The sequence below is a fragment of the Mustelus asterias genome, chromosome 12 (genome assembly GCF_964213995.1).
Source record: "Mustelus asterias chromosome 12, sMusAst1.hap1.1, whole genome shotgun sequence".
In the NCBI taxonomy this organism is placed as follows: Eukaryota; Metazoa; Chordata; class Chondrichthyes; order Carcharhiniformes; family Triakidae; genus Mustelus; species Mustelus asterias.
The window spans coordinates 61,507,814-61,529,021 of NC_135812.1; the positions used below are offsets into that span (position 1 = coordinate 61,507,814).

The 21,208-nt window shown below is 46.1% G+C and overlaps 1 pseudogene; it reads right to left on the reverse strand.

Moving 5' to 3' along the window:
* The window catches only part of LOC144502031 (small ribosomal subunit protein uS11-like), a 50,523-nt pseudogene extending 30,486 nt beyond the window's left edge, over nucleotides 1–20,037 (reverse strand).
* Nucleotides 20,038–21,208: the final 1,171 nt, after the last annotated feature.

Consider the following 21,208-nt stretch of genomic DNA (forward strand, 5'->3'; position numbering starts at 1 on the left):
GTGGTTACAACATTTAAAAGACCTTTGGACAGGTACATTGATGGGAAAGGTTTAGAGGGATATGGGCCAAACGCAGGCAAATAAGACTAATTCAGTTTAGGAAACCTGGTTGGCATGGACGAGTTGGGCCAAATGGCCAGATCCGTGCTATATATCTCTGTGGCTCTATGATATACTGTTCTAACCCTTCACCAGTCCATCTGTGATAAATAATTGTTTCTAAATATTATGTTCCTTCTTTTATATTATACACCTGAATTTTTGTGACGAACATCTTATACCTCATCAAGTGTTTCCTAATTCAGAAATATCAGCCGGAATTTTCTGGCCCTCCACGCCGACGGGATCCCGCTGCAGTGATTTGGCAGAGTACCATGTTCCCTTCATCCTAGCTTGCAGTGGGGTGTGAACGGCCAGAAAGTCCCAGCCATCACCTTCACTGCATTCCCTTTAGCTACACAATTGTGATTTGACCAAGAGAAACATGACTTGCCTTTAACAAATCCACATTGACTGGCCTTGATAGACCAGTGCATTTCACAATACTGACTGATTTCATCTTGAACTAAGGATCCAAAGAGTTTTCTCGCAACTTGACATTCACTGTGATAACTAACCTGTAATTTAACATAAAGTTATAGAAGCAGGGAGCACAGGAGGCCATTCAGTCCATCATAGCTGTTCTGGCTCTTTGGAAGTGCAGCTGTTAGCCTCACTTCACTTTTGGTCTGCACTATCTAAGATCTCCTCCTCAAATACCTGTCCAACTCCCCTTTAGAGTTATTTCCCTAGCTATGACTGTAACACTACATTCTGCACTCTCTCCTTTCCTTCTCTATGAACAGTATGCTTTTCTGTATAGCGCGCAAGAAACAATGATTTTTAAAGTAGACTAATACATGTGACAACAATAAATCAAATCAAATTTATGGAATCAGCTTCCACCACCTTTTCAGGGAGAGTTTTCCAGATCCCAGCATCCCGCTGAATGAAAAGATTCCTCTTCATTGCATCTCTAGATTTTTGTAAACCTGACCTCTGGTAATCCACTCATCAATTTTCTTGGACGAAGGTGTTCTATTACTTACACTCCAGCCTCATGCTGCAATTTGCATACTTAAGTATGTTCAGAACTTCTATTAACTAATTTTTGACTTATTTTAACAGTCTGGCCAAGCACCCACATCTTGAGCTCTGCTAGTTCTTTCAGAGTTAATTCTTTTTCTGGTTGTATGTCAGGAGGTCTTGGGGGCACTGTTGGTAGTGTGCCTGCTTCTGAACCAGAAGCTCTGAGGTTCAAATCCTACTCCAGAATTTGATGGCCAAGGAAGGTATGTTCATAATGCAAACAGACAGGTTGAATACCAACCTGTAAATCCTTCCAACACGTGCCAATGGCAGGCGTTAAGAACAGGTCTGATATGTGATAGAAAGAAAATTGGAACCTCTATTCATTGCTCAACCCTGCAACATGGCTCTTGGGGAATGGAGTGCTGGATGTCCAGAAGGGTTCAAACACTGTCCTGGCTGGGGTTGTGAGCTGGACCTGCCTTTATTCAATGGACTGAAGAAGAAGATAAGAAATTGCAGAGCCTGAGAGGCTCGGGCAGGAAAGCTGAAGGCTTGAGTTAACAAATTGGGATGAATTCTGCAGAAGTGCATGGCCGTAAAGAGTGAACCAGTCTCACAGAAGGCAAAAGAGAAAGGGAGAGACGTAAAAACTGCTGAACTTTTCCCCAATTTGAGACTTTTATTGCAATTATTTCATTAGAAAGCTGCTTGTTAAACAATATTTTTTGTTCATTAACAATTTCAACCAATAGCTTCCTCTGAGAGTAAAGGCGTACTGTGCCATCAAACTACATCTGACAATGTTAATGCGTCACAGTCTGTTAGAAAGAAGAGGGTTTCTCAGAGCTCGATAGAGGAAACGGTGACAGGTAAATCTATGGCCAATGTAGCTTTCCTGAGAATCAATACGACATCCTAACCAACAAGAAAGCTCCACGCAAAGGCCATCATTCAATGAAGCTAATCAGTTTCAAGTGGGTCCTTGGTAATCGTAACCACTTGAAAGAAAATTGAGTCCATGTGAGTTCAAAACCCAGAGACAAACCACAGGAAAACCAAAGCTTTTCAGGAAGCCCTGCTGTTGGCCAGAGATCAGAGCCTAGGAAGTGGAAACTGCTGGGTTTACCCGATCCTTTACCTGCCCTAGTTTTGGAAAGGAAAAAGAACTTCAACAAGTGTTAAGACCATCTCAGTAGATTAAAACCAAGGTGGCTGCTAATCTCAAATCAATGTGACTTTATCATAAATAAGTTGGAAGTTACTTTGAGGGTGGAATTGCCAGAAGTAACAGTTTCATAGAGAATAGGCAGTTGATTTTTCACTGTACCAATTTTATTACCACTGACTTGGAAAATATCATTGAGATTTTTAATTTCAAACCAACTCAATGTGACAGTAAGACTGGAAAATGAGTCTGTGAATTTCAGTGGAAAGAATATCAGGAGTTGCTGCTGATTTACTCCTCACACAGACCAATTTTATCCCCTTTATAGAATCCCAAGAGTGCAGAAGGAGGCCATTCAGCCCATCAAGTGGTGCAGCGATTCTCCAACAGAGTACCTTACCCAGGCCTATCCACGTAACCCCACATATTTACTCCACTAAGTCTCCTAATCTATATATATCTTAGGAAAATTTAGCATGGCCAATCCAGCTAACCTGCCCATCTTTGGACTGTGGGAGGGAACCAGAGCACCCGGAGGAAACCAATGCAGACACGGGGCGAACGTGCAAACTCCACACAGAAATTCACCCAATGCCAGAATTGAACCCGGGTCCTTGGCGCAGTGAGGCAGCGGTGCTAACCACTGTGCCACTGTGCCACCAAGTCTATATCCGAAGTCTCAGTTAATAGCTGCAGAAAACCTAGCGGTGAACTTGAACCATTCTGAGCACATCTCAGGTCAATTTCAGGACTGCTACCATTGATAGCGCTGCCACGGCCCGGGCTGAAAAAACATCAACCAAGGTACAGGAGAGAAAAATACTTCATAGAATAGGACATTGAGCAAGGCTAGTATTGATGAGGGGCGAACTGGTTCAGACTGAAAGTCTGGCATAAGCAGAGGAATAGAGAATTAATATGGCTACTTAGATACATAGAGTGATGCAGCTGCAGAGCCACTTACGTCTCTCGGCACACAGAGAAGAAAGGTGACCTGGGTAGTTCAAAGGAGTTCAGAAAACCCAGATATTTGACACTATCACCTACATGAATGGTGTTGTGAAGAAACAAGTCCTGCTATTGGTCAATGAGAATGGTTTCAAGGATGAGAGACTCGAATGACCAGATTGGCAAAGTTGGGGAAGGGAAGATTGAAAGGAGAATTGATAGAGGTTTCAAAATCATGAAGGGCCTATCATGAGGAGATAGAGATTAACTGTCTCCTGCAGGGAAAGGGTCGAGAACCAGAGGACACCATTTTAAGGTGAATGGCGAAAGAACCAAAGGTGATTTGAGGAATAATATTTTTATGCAGCGAGTTGTTAGGATCTGGAATGCACGAGTGTGATGGCGATAGATTCAACTGCAGCTCTCAAAAGGGAATTGGACTATTATTTAAAAAGAAAATATTTTCAGTGCTATGGGAAATAAGCAATGGTTTTGGATTAGGAAGCTGCTCTTGCAAATAATTAATACAGTTCCGACGGGCTGAATGGCCTCCTTCTGTGTTGCGACATGGTAGCACAGTGTTTAGCACTTCTGCCTCACAGCGCCAGGGACAAAGGTTTGATTCCAGTCTCGGACGCCTGTCTATGTGGAGTTTGCATGTTCTCCCTGTGTCTGCGTGGGTTTCCTCCGGGTGCACCGGTTTCCTCCCACACTCCAAAAATCTGCAGCTTAGGAGGATTGGCCGCGCTAAATTTCCCCTTCATGTCCCAAGATATGTAGGTTAGGTAGATTAGCTATGGTGAATGTTCGGGTTACAGGGATAGGGCAGGGGAGAGGGCCTGGGTAAGACACTTTGTCAGCGAATTGGTGCAGCCTCGATGGGCTGAATGGCCTCCTTCCGCACTGCAGGGATTCTATGAATTATTCTATGAGGCACCTGTGTTGTCCATGTTTCAATTGTAGTGGTGACAGTTTCTGAATCGGAGGTTGTATGTTCACAGTCCCATCCCAGAGACTTGAACACAATGTCTAGGCTGGGATTTCAGTGCAGTGCTGAGTGGCAGCTGCAATATGGGGTGTTTCCTGTTGTGATTGTACACTGAGGTCCCATCTGCCCTCTCAGGTGGACAGAGAAGATCCTGTGGTGCTCTTTCAAAGAAGCGGGAATTCTCCTTGGAGTGCTGGCCAATATACTTACCTCAAACGCTAACACCGAAAGCAGACTATCTGGTCATTATCATGTTGCTGGTTGCCAGGACATTGCTGTGCGCAAATTGGCCATCACATTCCCTACAGCACTGATCACACTTCAGGAAGTGATTCATTCGCTGTAAAGTGCTATGAGATATCCTGAGGTCATGAAAGGCACTCCTTCTGTCATCTGCAGTGGCGACCACAGTTATGAAGGCTATAGGAGCATCTCTTGCGAATGTTCCCAGTGTTACTGTGGCAGTCTTTGGCTTGTCACATGTTATAGAAACATTGAAACAGAGAAAATAGTAGCAGGAGTAGGCCATAATCATCAGCTTGCCTCACCTGGTGGCACGGTGGCACAATGGTTAGCACTGCTACTTCACAGTGCCAGGGACCCGGGTTCGATTCCTGGCTTGGGTCACTGTCTGTGCAGAGTCTGCACGTTCTCCCCGTGATGATTTTAAGCTTAAGGTAGGCATTCTGAGACATCATACGCTTCAGGTGCAGTTAGATCATTGAACATGGTGAAAAGTTTTAACGTTTATTTATTATTGTCACAAGTAGACTTACATTAACACTGCAATGAAGTTACTGTGAAAATCTCCTAGTTGCCACACTCCGGCACCTGTTCGGGTACACTGAGGGAGAATTTAGCATGGCCAATGCACCTAAGCACGTCTTTCGGACTGTGGGAGGAAACTGGTGCACACGGAGGAGCCCACGTAAACATGGGGAGAACGTGCAGACTCTGCACAGACAGTGACCCAAGCCGGAACCCGGGTCCCTGGCACTGTGAGACAGCAGTGCTAACCATTGTGCCACCGTGCCACCCAGGCAAGGTAAGACGATGCCACCCAACAGTGCCAAGTTTGCAGCACCACGTGAAATTTAGCTTAATGCAGTGACGGGGTCTGTATGAACATGTTGCTCTATGCTAATAACAGCACTGCATGCAGTGAAATGAATCTGCAAATGATTCCCCCCGAGTTAATACAAATCCACCTCAGACAGTTTAATAGACGAGTAATGAATGACTATTCTATCTCAATCCAGACAATTTCACTTGCTGCTGTGTGTCAGCAGTGGCTCAGTTGTTAGTGCTCCTGGCTCTGAATTATAAGGTTCCACATTCAAGTCCTGCCCAAGGCTTGAGCACAAAGATTACGGCTGATGCTCCAGTGCAGTACTGAGGGAGAGCTGCACTGTTGGTGGTCTTGCCTCTCAGATGAGTATATTAAAGGCAGGTCCCACCTGCTGTCTTGGATAGATTAAGAAGATTCGGTGGGGCACGGTTTTGAAGGGGAGCAGGAAAGTTCTGCCGGGTATCCTGACCAATATTTATCTCGCAATCAACATCGCAAACAAAAGATGATTTGGTCACTCTCACATGTGTGAGATCTTGCTGTGTACAAAATGGTTGCTGTGTTTCCTTTGTTACAACAGCGGCCACACTTCAAAGAGTGACTCCTTGGCTGTAATCTGCTTTGAGACATCTAGTTATCATGAAAAGTGCTATATAAATGCAATTCTTTCTTTTCAGTTACAATCAGCATTCAGAATCAGGATATTTCTGGGTTTATAAGGACTCACAGTTTGGACTCTGGGTGGGATTCTCCCAAAAGAATTCTAAGTGTCGAATTTGCGTAAAAACAGGTTTTTTCAGCAAGACTTTCAATTTGAATCTCCCACACTCTGTGCACTGCAGAGTGTCCTAGCATGAATCACTCTAAAAATCAGTGGGTGGCACTTATTCCCGCTGGAGAGGCCGGCAGCATAGCGCTGAGCAGGCCACTGCGCATGCACCGATCTCTCAGAGCGGTGATCAGCGCATACGCAGAGCCCTGCACTGTTGGCCTCCCAATCACTGCTAGCTCAATCGCTGGCCAGCACAGTGACACTACATCACTGTACACTCCCCCACCCCCCGATCACTGGCCAGCCTACAACCCTGCAACGCTGCCCCCTGTAGGTGGGGTACCCGAGGTGACCAGTACTGTCAGGAAAACTTAGACGATACAAGACTCACAAAGATAATGTTTCTGAACCAAATACATCACTCTATTTAACCAGCAGCTGCTAGGAGATCATCAGAGGGTTGAATAAGCTCTCGGCTGGAGCTGCCAGACCACTCCGAATAGATCTGAACTTTACAATTCGAAACAGATGACTTATAGTTTTTCTTATCATAGAAATCATAGAAACCCTACAGTGCAGAAGGAGGCCATTCGGCCCATCGAGTCTGCACCGACCACAATCCCACCCAGGCCCTACCCCCACATATTTACCCACTAATCCCTCTAACCTACGCATCTCAGGACTCTAAGGGGCAATTTTTAACCTGGCCAATCAACCTAACCCGCACATCTTTGGACTATCAATCAATTATCAATCATTCCTGCCTTACATTAGCTTAAAATCAATCATCTTTAAAATGCAGACATCAATAATAATCCCTGTCATGCACCTCAGCCAATTGCATCTCACCGTCCAGCATAATGATATCTCATTCATCCATTAAATCCGGACGCTAACTCCTATCTTGGCTAAGTCACTTCCCCATTGCCAGGTTACCCTAGACACTCACTATAGGGTTCAAAGGGACTATTCCCACTGGATCATTGCCAAACTGGATTGACACGTGATCCCGCGTCTGGGCACGTTTCTGTCCTGAGTCTAGACAATGAATATACCTTTTCATAAATGTTGCAATTTGTATCCCTGCGTAAGAAACTTTCTGATATGAATTTTGCTAACTATAGGGTTCCCAGGGTTTTGGTTCTGAGCTATTCACCTTTACCATCACACCTTGCGGCAACCTGCCTTTGGCTGAAGTGAACAATGATTCATACAATACTTAAAATACATTTGAAATATTAACATACATGTTTTCAATCATAATTACTTGTTTAATTCTCTTACTGCATTCACATATGTGTAAACTATTCTCTTGTTAGCTTATAATCCTGCTTTCAGAATTATTTAACTCTTTGCCAGTAATTCTGTCAGTGCTTTAATGTCCGCTGTCTAAAAACTTCACTGATTTGTTAGAAATTTCCCACATCGCCCTCCGATTTCCCCCACCCTCTGATCGCTGGCCTCCTGGACATGTCCAGGCCAGCCCCGATTCCCCCCCCCCAACCCTGCAGTCCAGATCTCCCAATTTCTGCCGCCCCCGCCCCCCCCCCCCCCCCCCCCCCCACCCCAGTAGATCCGAACCCTCCATCACCCCAATGGTCAGCCCCAATCAACCCTTCCCTCTCTCTGGTCACGATCCCAACTGCGGAGTGGCAGCGGGACACCTCACCCCCACCAATTTCCCCCCCATAGGCCCTGCCCCCCCACACTAGGCCCTGCCCTTCTCTGACCCCACCCTCTTGGCACTGCTCGTGCCCAATGAGCTGCCCAAGGTGCTCCGTGGGCATTGCTACTTTGCCCCTTGGGCAGTGCCAGGAGGCCAGGCTGGCATTGCCAGGTTGGCAATGCCCAGGGGTCACGCCCATACCCTGACCCTCTGGGGGGCCTCTATGGCCCCCCTTCACTCCAGCTGAGTTGGGCCGCCAGCTCCCTGTTAGTGGAGAGCTGTTGTAAACCCCACTGAAGTGAAACACTCCTGGCTGGGGGCGGGGGGGGAGGGGGGGGGGGGGGTGGGGGCGGCTAGTGGGCCCAGAGATTTTAGTTGTGGGCCCGCTAACAATATTAAAATGATAATTTAAATAATTTATTCAGCTGCCCGTCGATTTCTGCATAGAGCTGATGACGCCGGAAATCCAGCAGCCGGAGACACACCGAGGCCGTGGTACCCAGCGGGCAGCCCGCTACATGGCCTCTGCTTATGTCGCCCCTATTGCTCATATATCATACAAATCTATTATCTATGTTACAAATAGGATATAGATGTACTAGAGAAGGTGAAAACAAATGAGTTACACTATGATGGGCAGCACTGTGGTTAGCACTGCTGCCTCACAGTGCCAGAGATCTGGGTTCAATTCCGGCCTCGGGTCGCTGCCTGTGTGGAATCTACACCTTCTCCCCTGAATGTGTGGGTTTCCTCCGGGTGCTCCGGTTTCCTCCCACAGTCCAAAGATGTGCAAGTTAGGTGGATTGACCATGATAAATTGCCCCTTAGTGTCAGGGGCATTAGCACACAGTAAATACATGGGGCTATAGGGATAGGGTGAGATTATTGTTGGTGAGAATTGATGGGCCAAATGGCTTCCTTCTGCATTGTGGGATTCTGTGATTCTATGATTCACAGAATCATAGAACGGAGAATTCATAATCACCAGGAAAGATTCTTAACTTCAGAAAAGAAAAGATGAAGGTGGACACATGGAGGTCTTTAAAATAATGCAAGGATTTAATAAGCTGGATATCAAGAGAAGTTTTCCACTTATGGGGGACTCCAAAGTGGGGTTTAAATAGATATAGCCATTTATTGTTTAAAAGTAAGATAGCCTCCAGCAAATTCAATAAGGTTTTAAGGGGATCTTCTTTACCCCAAAGTTGGTAACAATTTAGCACTTGCCACCACAGGAAGCAGTTGAGACAATTAACATTGATAAAGTTAAAGGGAGCTAGATAAGTAAATGAGGGAGAAAGTGAAGTTATTGGAGTGTTTCACAGGCTCCTGCTTTCAATTTCATTTTGTACTCTGTACGGGCAACAGCTCCTCAATAAACCGTGTTGTTGTCAGATTGAATCTACGTGTGCATACCAGGTTTTTTTCTTTTTATTTAAACCCACAACCTCGAACATAGTTAGGTCATTACAAAAAGGATAATGTGAGCAGTGTTAGCTGAAGAAGGATGGGAGGTGGCTCATGTGAAAAATAAACACTAGTATAGCTTGGCACTACTCAGTGAGAAATACAGCAGCTCAAACTCCTGTAAATGGATGTCTAACCTTTTCTGGGTTAGATTCATAGACCAGTTAGGCTGAATGGTCTCCTTTTCTAAAGTTGCCTGTAAATATAATTACAGGTAGAGAAGTCCCTTTAGTTCCCATTAAATGTTACAAGGTGGTTATACTTTAAACTGTCTCTTTTAATTCAAGGTAAGGTGGAGCATCTGACCTTTGCTGTCTTGGAATAAGTCAATGTGACCTGATTGCCATGAGGACCAGGCTCCAGTTCAAGTCCTCTTGAATCTCAAGTGCCAGATTTAAAAGCTGAACACAAAGGCAGAGCCAGTTGGACTGTCTTCGTGCAAAATTACAGATGCTCCAATTTACTAACTCAGAGAGAGAGATTCCTGGGGCAGAATTTTCCCACCCCGCCCGCCACGGGAATCGTAGCATGTGGGACACAGACCATGCAAAGGGTCTTTGACCTTGAGCGGGATTTCCCAGCATTGAGGCGAGCAAGATCAGAAAATTGTGCCCCTAGAATAGAGGCACGAGGAAGACAGCTGCTGTAGACAAGAGGAAACGCTGTTTTCTCTTAGCTACTAGACTAAATGCAGGTGAAAGCATATTTTTTGGTCAAAGAGACTGGACCACTAGAAATTTAAGGACACTTGGGAGATTTGTCCTGTAGTTTCCAGGAGAGGGAATCACTGTAGTGGACCTTGCTGCTGTAAGCCAGTTCAGAGATTCCCAGAAGAATAAGAAAAACAACTTCTGATGGACATTGGATGTTATGATTCATTGAAATGGGGAGAAGTGTATCTGGAAGCTTGGAGTAACTTTGGACTAGTTTCCATAAAGATTTCGCAGAGTGTGCAGTGTAACAGTGTGCAGCGTAGTATAGAAATGTAGGCCGCGATTCTCCCATCGCGACCTGCAACTTTTCTGGCAGGTCACGGTGGGAGATGCACGTCGCCGGCCTTGTACCGGGATTTGCGCATGCACCGGGAACACATGCACATCTCCCAGAGCCGACGAACAGTCACCGGTCAGACCACGCTGGAAACCGGCAGGAAGGCAAGGAAGTAATTTAAATATTTTTAAAATGTATTTTAAATATGTTTTAAACCTAATTATCGGGAACCTTAGGGTCCCGATTGAATTTCCCACCCCGCCAAGAGCACTTCATTCCGGCAGGAACTAGCATTCGGGGAACTAGCGGGAGACCCCTCCAGAATGAAGGGGGGCAATTGGGGTCCCCCAGAAGGATTGGGTGGTGGGGGGTGGTGCCTCTGGGCATGGGCACCCTGTGCCTCTGGCACTGCCCAAGGGGAAAAGTGCCCATGCCCAGAGGGCATCTTGACAGTGCCCATTGGGCTTTGGGCAGTGCCAAGGGGGCAGAGCCTATTGTGGGCAGGGCCTAGGGCAATCGGTGGGGGTGGGGGGGTCCTGCTGCCAGTCTGCAGACAGGTTTGGTCTGGGATGGGGAGAGGGCAATGATTGGGGCGGGTTGGGGGGTGGTCTGCCAAGGGGGGCCTGCCTCTGGGGGGGGGAGGGGTCTGACCCGTGGGGGACCAGTGGAGGGGGCGGTCTGCCAGGGTGAGGGAGGTGGGGGGATCGCCACTGCTGGGGGAGGGTGGGCTGGACATTGGGGCGTTCTGGGATGAGGGAGGTCAGGTCTGGCCTGGGAATTGCTGTGGGGGCCACGATCGGGCCGTGGGCGGGGCAGGACGGGCAACACTGCTGGGGTCCTGGGCTGGCCAGTGATCGAGCTGGCCAGCAAACGGGGAGACTGATAGATCGGGACCACTGCGCATGCGCAGTGTCAGACTGTCAGACTCCGGCGCGAATAGGCCCTGCCCCCCTGGGTTTTTAATGAGATTCACGGCTGGGCACAGAGTGCAATTCTCGCCAATTCAGCACTTTTGGAAGAATCTCAGCCGTAATGTGAGATAATTGGTCGTGTTAAGAAGCTAAGAAGAAATACCTGTTTTGTCGTGCAGAGTATAGTTGCTTACTAAGTAATGTTTATCTGATGTCGATTTTAGTTTATTAGTTGCAGTAAACATCTTAAAACATGGAGTCTTGTCACGTGATTCCTTTAGATCGGTCACTGGGAAATCAAATCTCTTTTTTTTAAGTTATCAGTCTCTACATGGATTGTAACATGTGGCAGATGATTATTATGTGGAAATATGAAATGTCTTTTATAAATATAATTTCACCTCACCAAAATAACAATACTGTCATACGATCCCTGCCCAAATAACTTTACCAATTCAGAGACTGGCTTTCCCAGTGTGAATCAGAAATGGTTCACTGCTTGTCCTATATATTTTGAGATGTGTATACTGCCATGTCTCAAATTTCACCCATGTGATGAAGTTCATATTCAAGAGTCCAAATTAGTGTCCAAAGATGTGTAGGTTAGCTGGATTGGCCCTAGTAAATGTGCAGGGTTACGGAGGGTAGGGCAGGGAATGGGCCTCGGTAAGATGCTCTTTTGGTGACTTGGTGCAGACCCGATGGGCCAAATGGCCTCCTTCGGCACTGTAGGGATTCTATAGATTCTTATGGATTTTATGAAAGACTGCAGGAGTTAATAAACCTGTTATGGTTTAGAAGAGAATTTAAAAGGGAAAAAATGCAAATTCTTGAAATTGTGATGGGAATATGTGAGTTTTTTTTGAGCTGAATTAGGGACTTAAAGGATGTAATTATGAGCTAAACAAATTGCTAGCTGAAATTTAAACTGCATAGTTGTTTAACATTTAATTAAGTTGTGGAATTGACTGCTATATAAAGCAGTAAATGGTCCAAAGGAGGGAGCATTAAAAATTATCGTGATCCTGATTCAGTAGCAGAATTTATTAAGACGTGGCAGAAGGTATCAAGGATTTGTGTATGTAATGTGTGTATGTGTATTGTGTATAACTGAGCCAGGTTGTCTAAATACGTTTTGCTCCCACTTTGCTGAACTGATTCTATTCTGTGTGGAGATCAATAATATTCAAGATGTTTGAAAGTTTTTCAAACCGTGTCTTATTCACACTAGAAACAAACTAGATGCTGTGATAACACTGGTGTGCAAAACTGCAGGGGCAAGCACTGTGCTTGTCCCAGTGAGATCTAAAGCTGATTCAGACAGATGGATTAAAGACATCTTCTTCCTGGCAGGCTCTTTAAGTGAAATGGGGGTGGACAGATGTACTGTAAATCCGAGCACAGGAAGCCATCCTCAGTTCAAATCTTTATCGGCACTTATTGAGAGCTGGGGAATTGCTAGCATAGCCCGAAATAGTGCTATACCAGTCCTAGCTCTCTCATCCCTGTTCAGATGAGCAAGCTCCACACTCTACACTCTGTGACAACCGTTAACCTTCCTGAGTGCAGTGAGATCAGATAAGTGATATTCAACTGTAAAAGAATTCAGAGCACAAAACTACAGGAACATAAGAATCAACAGAGGAAAAAAAGTAGTTGAGTTCATCTTTTACAGGTGTTCACATTATGCAATGAGAATGGAATTCTTGACTCATCACAGCAAACAATCTTCACCAGTAGATGTGAACAGAGGAGAGGGAAATGACAATGGTGATGAGCTTGGGGAATCGTATTCCAAAGTTACTCCTGGTCTTCCAAAGCACGCTACACATAGGGCCTGATTTTACCAAAACGTCGTGCCCGTTTTTGGGTGCGTAATCGCGGTAAAGTTGGGCGTCGGGCCTATACCGCGATCTGCACCCGATTCGAGCAGATCATGGCTTTACCGACTCCCGATCATTAAATCGACTTAATGAACTGCGCGCCCAACTCTACCGCCAAATTCCACTTTACCGTCTTCTGGCCCGATCCGGATCCGCGCTTTTAACGACCTGGTAAATAAAAGTCTGAAATCGTCGCTGCAGCTTCCGAAGAGCGGGCTCAGAGCCTGCAAGGGCTCTCTGACCCAGGTCATCCTCTGGTCAGGAGGGGGGGGGGGGGGGGCGGTGGTGGGACCTAGATCATCCTCTGGTCAGGGGGGTTCCGCTGCCAGTCTGCGGCTGATCGGTGGGGAGGGAGGGGGCAGGGTTGTTCGCCGCCACTCTGCGGGTGATCCCTCCTCCCCACCAGAGGAACGGATCCCTCCTGCCGGAGTGGACGTGTGGCCATGCCATCCCACAAAACCTTCAGGATGAAGCGATTCCTCGCTAAGAAGGTGAACCAGAACCGGCCGATTCCACAGTGGATCCACATGAAAACCAGCTACAAGATCAGTACAAGTCCAAGAGGAGACACTGGAGAGGGACCAAGCTGGGCCTGTAAATGGATACACCAAAACTGGTACACTACCAGCCAAAGATTACTCTTGCCTGCAGGGGCAAGAGAGCAGGAGAGATGGCTTCATCTTCTTAGCGAGGAATCGCTTCATCTTGAAGGTTTTGTTGGATGGCATGGCCGCACGTCCACTCCGGCAGGAGGGATTCGTTCCTCCGGTGGGGAGGAGGGATCGCCCGCAGAGTGGCGGCGGAACCCCCTGTCCCCTCCCTCTCCACCGATCAGCCGCAGACTGGCAGCGGAACCCCCCCCTGACCAGAGGATGATCTGGGTCCCAACCCCCCCGCCCTCCCCCGCAAACCCCAGGTAAGGACGGCAGATTTCCTTCCCTAAAGGACGTTAGTGAACCAGATGGGTTTTTCCGACAATCGACGATGGTTTCGTGGTTACCATTAGATTTTTAATTACAGATATTTTTTATTGAATTCAAATTCCACCATCCGCCGTGGCAGGATTTGAACCTGAGTCCCCAGAACATTAGCTGAGTTTCTGGACTAATAGTCTAGCAATAATACCACTAGGCCATCGCCTCTGCTGTCCCTGTTTGGACAGGATGAATATGAAGCAGCTGTTCCCCTTGGTTCAATGGTCAATCACGAGGGGGCATAGTTTTAGGGTGAGGGGCAGGAGATTCAGAGGGGATTTGTGTGAAAAAAAATTTACTCAGAGGATGGTGAGAATCTGGATGCACTGCCTGGCTGGGAAGGTAGTGGCAGCCGGAAACCTTACAACCTTTAAAAAATATTTGGGTGACCACTTGAAACATCGTAACATTCAAGACTATGGGACAAGTGCTGGAAAATGGGATTGGCGTGACTTTAGTGGTAGTTATTGCTGGTGCAGACTCAATGGGCTGAAGGGCCTTTTCTGCACTGTACGATTCTATGACTATATGACAGCGCAGTTAGGGAGGGAGTTCCAGGATTTTGACTCAATGACAGTGAAGGAACAGCCAAAATGTTTCCAAGTCAGAATGGTCTGTGGTTTGGAGAGGAATTTGCTGTTAGTGATGTTCCCATGCAGATGCTTCCCTTGCCCTTCTAGATGGTGGAGGTTGCAGGTTTGAAAGGAGCTTGGTGAGTTGTTGCAGTACATCTTGTAGATGGCACACACTGCTGCGGTGGAGGTTAAAGGTGGTGGAAGGGGTGCCAAGCAGGCTGCATTGTCTTGGATGGTGTTGAGTTTCTTGTATTCCATCACACTCCTGACTTGTGCCTTGTCGATGGTGGGCAGGCTTTCGAGAGTCAGGACTCTCCACAGAACTTTCTGCCTCTAGCCTGCTCTGGTGGCCAGAGTATTTTATCTGGCTGGTACAGTTCAGCTTCTGGTCAATGGTAACCCCCACAACCTTGATAATGAGGGATTCAGCAATGGTAATGCCATTGAATGTCAAGGGTGATGGTTGGATTTTCTCTTGTAGATGATCATTGCCTGCCACTTGTGTGGCACAAATGTTACTTGCCCCTTGTCAGCCCAAACTTGGATATTGTCCAGGTCTTGTTGCATATGGGTACAGACTGTTGCACTAAGTGAAGAGTCATGAATGATGCTGAACATTGTGCAGTTATTATTGAACAGCCTGCTTCTGACCTTACGATGGATTGAAGGCCATTGATGGAGCAACTGACAATGGTTGGGCCGAGGACACCACCCTGAGGAACTCCTGCAGTGATGTCCTGGAGCTGAGATGATTAATCTCCAACAACCACAACCATCTTCCTTTATGCCAAGTATGATTCCAACCAGTGCAGTTTACCCCCGATTCCCATTGATCCCAGTTTTGTTGAGTTCTTTGATGCCACATTCGGTGGCAAGGGCAGTCACCCTCACCTCATCTCTGGAGTTTAACTCTTTTGTCCATGTTTGAAATAAGGTTGTGATGAGGTCAGGAACTGAGTGGCTCTGGCAGAATTGGTAAAAGAACAAGAAGCACCATGTGAGGAAATATTTTTTACACAGCAAATCATTTTGATCCAGTATGCACTGCTTGAAAGGCTGACAGGAGCAGGATCAATAATAACATTGGAAAGAGAATTGGATAAATATTTGAGGGAATTTTGAGGGCCTATGGGAAAAGAATGGAAGCAGGGAGATGAGTTTGATAGCCCAAAGAGTTGACACAGGTGTTAGAGTACTGGATCCCAACCTCCAGGTATATCATGAAGCCAAACTAGACGCGAGCAATTTTTCTATTTTGGCATAAATGTGCAGAGAGGATGCTTCATCTCAGGTGTGTGATAATACTTTGCTATTTTAATATATTTTATTTGTAAAGTGGAGTTGCTTTTTTGATTTGATTTGATTTGATTTGTTATTGTCATATGTATTGGGATACAGTGAAAAGTATTGTTTCTTGCGCGCTATACAGACAGAGCATACCATTCATGGAGAAGGAAACGAGAGAGTGCAGAATGTAGTGTTACAATCATAGCTAGGGTGTAGAGAAAGATCATCTTAATGCAAGGTAAGTCCATTCCCTGACAGCAGCAGGGAAGAAGCCGTTCTTGAGTCGGTGACCTCAGACATTTGGATCTTTTTCCCGACGGAAGAAGGTGGAAGAGAGAATGTCCGGGGTGCGTGGGGCCCTTAATTATGCTGGCTGCTTTGCCAAGGCAGCGGGAAGTGTAGACAGAGTCAATGGATGGGAGGCTGGTTTAAGAGTCAGGAGTTAATTTGTCTGGGAAACCATATAGCTCAAGTGTTAGGAATTCAGGATAATAACCGATTTTAGCCAGGCATGTGTTACTTTGTAGAGTTAATGGACCTTTTATTCATTTAGGTTCTCCTGGGGTTTTAGACTAGGTATACAGAATCAGTCTTCTCCAGCAACTGAACACAGAAAAAATACTGTTTCTGCTACAAACCTAACTCCTCCCACCTCTCATATCATATGACTATATGACCTTGTATACCTAACTCACCTTCCATTACTTTAATGGAAGCCCTCTCTAACAAAATGGAATTAATTTCATTCTAAGTAAAAACTACAGGGTTAAAAGGAGTAATTATCCTGCTTTCCAGCATCTGCTACATTCCCTCCAGACATACTGACTGCTTCGGGGGAAAAAAACATTGAAATTTAAACGCTCTACAGAAACATAAAATATATCAACAGTACAGTATCATCACACAGACACAATGGTTGAACTGCCTCCATCAGTGCTGAAAGATTCTACCATTCTATGATGTCCACATGCATGTGCTCAGCGTGGACCATACAAAAACACAATGACTCCAAACCATCAGTAGCTGGCCTGCTGAATGCGTCCAAGTAGATGCGCCAAAAGTCCAATTCTCAACCGCTGGCACTGAACTGATCTCAGTCACAATTAGCAAACTGCTGCCTGCAGAAAACTAAGGAGAGGCCGTGGTCTCCTGGAAGACAATTCCTTCCTTTGTTAACCTGCCTGGCTCTCCTTCAGGCTATTAAAAATAGAAAGGGCCCCACCCTGTCATAAATTTTAAAGTTTTAAACGCAAAGTAATAAGGGAAAAGTTGGTGTTGGAGCAGCTTGCCAATCATCTATGTTTACAGCTCTGTAAAAAGTCACTGGGCAGGCATTTACACAGCCTTTCAGATTCATTAACTTGAACATTTGGGAAGGATTTTTTAATATTAAATCCATGTCATCTGGAGCTAACTTTTAATACTTTGTGAATTGTTGCCTTTGGTAGGCAACCAAGAAGTGGTGTCTGGCAGTGACACGGCAGGGGTAAAGAGGAAAGTGGGACAGTAATGAATTGCCTCTAACTAGGACTGTTTCAGGGTGCCTGTCAGTGAGTTGCATCTGTTCTCAAAAATAATCTTCAAATTCTCTCCAGCTTTGGCGTTCTGCTGAGTTCCTATTGGCTAAGCTCCACTAGTTATTGGACAATGAAGTCCAAGAGACGCACAGAGACCGTGTTTATGTAATCACAGAGTCAGAGAAACTTGCAGCAAAGAGAAGAATCCCATTTGCTGATGCTAGCTCTCAGAAAGAGCAGCCTTTCCTACAGTCCACTACCCTGTAAGTTCTTTATCCTCGGGGACCACTCTACCGGGTTCGATTCCTGGCTTGGGTCACTGTCTGTGCGGAGTCCGCACGTTCTCCCCGTGTCTGCGTGGTTTCCTCCCATGGTCTGAAAGGTGTGCTGGTTAGGTGCATTGCTCATGCTAAATTCTCCCTCAGTGTACCCGAACAGGCGCCGGAGTGTGGCAACTAGGGAATTTTCACAGTAACTTCATTGCAGTAACCTGTGGCACTAATAAATAAAGCAAAATTTGTAGAGTTAATGGACCTTTTGTTTGCTTAGGTTTTCCTGGAGTTTAGACTAGGTATACAGAATCAGCCCTCTCCAGCAACTGAACACAGAAAAAAAACTGTTTCTGCTACAAACCTAACTCCTCCCACCTCTCATATCACATGACTATATGACCTTGTATACTTAACTCACCTTCCATTACTTTAATCAAAAGAATGCCAGGAATCCTCTCTAACAAAAAGCAATTAGTTTCATTCTAAGTAAACACTACAGGGTTAAAATGATTAATTACCCTGCTTTCCAGCATCTGCTGCATTCCCTCCAGACATACTGACTGCTTTGGGGAAAAAAACACTGAAATTTAAACACTCTACAGAAACAGGGAGGAAGGCAGGCGAATGGCACCAGTGGATTGCTCCTTCAGTGAACCAGTGAAGACACAGCGGGTCAAATGGCCTCCTTCTGTGCTGTAACACAGTGGTTAGCACTGCTGCTTCACAGCTCCAGGGACCTGGGTTCGATTCCCGGCTTGGGTCACTGTCTGTGTGGAGTTTGCACATTCTCCTCGTGTCTGCGTGGGTTTCCTCCGGGTGATCCAGTTTCCTCCCAAAGTCCAAAGATGTGCGGGTTAGGTTGATTGGCCATGCTAAAATTGCCCCTTAGTGTCCTGAGATGCGTAGGTCAGAGGGATTAGTGGGTAAAATATGTAGGGATATGGGGGTAGGGCCTGGGTGGGATTGTGGTCAGTGCAGACTCGATGGGCCGAATGGCCTCTTTCTGTACTGTAGGGTTTCTATGATTTCTATGATTTCTTTAAAAAAACTTTGCAGATACTTTATCTTTTATTTTTAACTTGAGTTCCTCTTTTTCTTAAACTCTGAAGGTTATTTTCTCTTTTTTTCAAATATATTTCTAAACTTCTGACTGTACTGGCCAATCCAGGCTCATTCTATGTCCATCTGTCAGCCTCTGGCAGCATCTCACTGGGTCTATTCACCCAAAGGCAGACTTTCAGCTGAGTATCTTTATCCTTCAGACTTTGATGAAAACAGGATACTCACACGTGTCGGGCCAGAGGCAGTGTTCTCGTAATCCATCCCATCCTTGTCGCCAATGTAATGATGCACGTTCACAGACTTAATCAGGAACACAAGGGATATTAAATAAGGAAAAACTGCGGCCTCAACACCACCACCCCTCCCCCCTCTCTCCCCCCACTGCCCTAGGGAAACCCACCAGCTGGTCCAGTCCCTCCACATCTACAACATGCCTTCTAGATGTCTTGTGCCTAAGAGAGGACTCCACCCCCAGGGATGATTACCCACTCTCAATTCCAATTGGTCCCTCCAGCCAGGTGACCCATTTCTGCTGTGTTGCCCTTAAAGGGAAAAACATCACAATTGGCGCACTTTGTGGGGTGTGGGGTGGGGGGTCGGGGGGAGAGGGTGGGGGGGGGCGGATATGAGTGTGGTCCTATTCATGCTTATTCCCTCAGAATCGGCTTATTCTCTATATCATTGTCTTTCTCCAATAACATCATACAAATCTGGCCACGTTATTAATCCCCCGCAAAACTATGACAAAATTCTCTGCTTCAACTTGGCTCAACTATCTCAACTGTGGGTCAGAAGCTATGGGAATAAACCCCAAACCAGGCCATATGCACATAATCTACTTAGAGCTGTCAGGCAGCTGCATCTTTGATTAAGATCTCAAACTGAGGTCTCCCTTTGCTCAGGGCACTGCTTGAAGCTGCGCAGTGTCCAGGCCAACATTCCTCAGTAAACCAATACCACCAGGAACAGATTAAGTGGCCATTTATCTCATGATTTGAAGGGAGATGTTGCTGCCACAGAATGACTGCTGTATTTGCTTACATCACAGGTCACTGCACTTCAAAAAGGGGCTCAATCTGTGAAGCACTTTGATGTTTCATCCCCAAAGACACTTTATATATATGATATCTCAAAGAAATTACTGGCCAGGTGCCCCGGTATCCGGATGCTCACAGTCCAGACGCACCCCGGAAGGTTCATGATAGGACACCCGCCCCCCCACAATTCCCACAGAGGCCCAAATGCAAGGGCCTCTGTGGGAATTGCCTGGGAAGTTTGAACTTTCAAACAATTCCCCTGCCTCCTGGGGCCCTCCGAAAAGGTCTCCCAATCAGATTTAGAGTCGGAAATGTTTGGATGGTTCTGACTTACTTACCTGGATAGTTACTGTTCTGGTGGCCACGGGGACACGAGGCATCATTGATACGTCTCCCTATGGGCTTTGCGGAGTATGGGTTTCCCTATTGAGTGAGTGGGAGCTTGTCCAATGAGAGACGAATAGCGGGAGTTTAAACCCTGCACTCATGGCCTGGACCATGTGTTGTGCAGCCTGAGACCACAGGCCTCGGTTTGTTGTAAGCCGCAGATGTGACCTTTTCTTTGTTTTACTAAAACATTGTTGTGCTGGAGGACTGACCTTGGTGAACGTATTAGTTATCCAGACAAAACTCAAGCCTAACTCCAGGGCGCCTATACAACTGACATCCCCAATCACTCACATTAACCATCACCACCCCCCCCACACCAGACCTTCCCCTTAACTACTGAATGCACCCCTAACCACCCTAACTACCCCCTGACCAGATCTGACTCCCCCATGACCCACCTTTACTATCTTGGACTGGCCTGACTGTCCAGACCAATTCCAACCTGCTTACCTCACTCACCCACCTGCCACCTTGCCATGTTACCCACATATCTTCCCCACCCTAACCCCGTATGCACAAAACTTCTCTCCTGGCTTTGCAAAGAAACTTTGGGACACTTCTAAACTCTTTAATTAGTGGAATATGGCAGCTAGTGCCATAAAAGGGAGTGTGGCTTCTGCACTGGTTCTCTGTGCTACTCCCAGTGAGATTTACTGCACTGAATCAGATCTGAAGGATGCTCCTTCAGGAGATTGTTCATAAAAATTGGAGCAAGATAAATGTGTATTTTGTTTCGTCTGATTAGGGTCAGAAATAAGGGTTTCTGCTCCTGATCGGAAGATATGGGCCATATTTCTAGATATACAATGGGCCGATGATGGGCCAGATGAATGGCAGATGGAGTTTAATTTAGATAAATGTGAGGTGATGTATTTTTGCAGATCAAATCGGGGCAGAACTTATTCAGTTAATGGTAGGGCGTTGGGGAGAGTTACAGAACAAAGAGATCTAGGGTACAGGTTCATAGCTCCTTGAAAGTGGAGTCACAGGTGGACAGGGTGTTGAAGAAGCCATTCAGCATGCTTGGTTTCATCGATCAGAACATTGAATACAGGAGTTGGGAAGTCTTATTGAAGTTGTACAAGAAATTAGTAAGGCCACACTTGGAATATCTGGTCACCCTATTATAGAAAGGATATTATTAAACTAGAAAGAGTGCAGAAA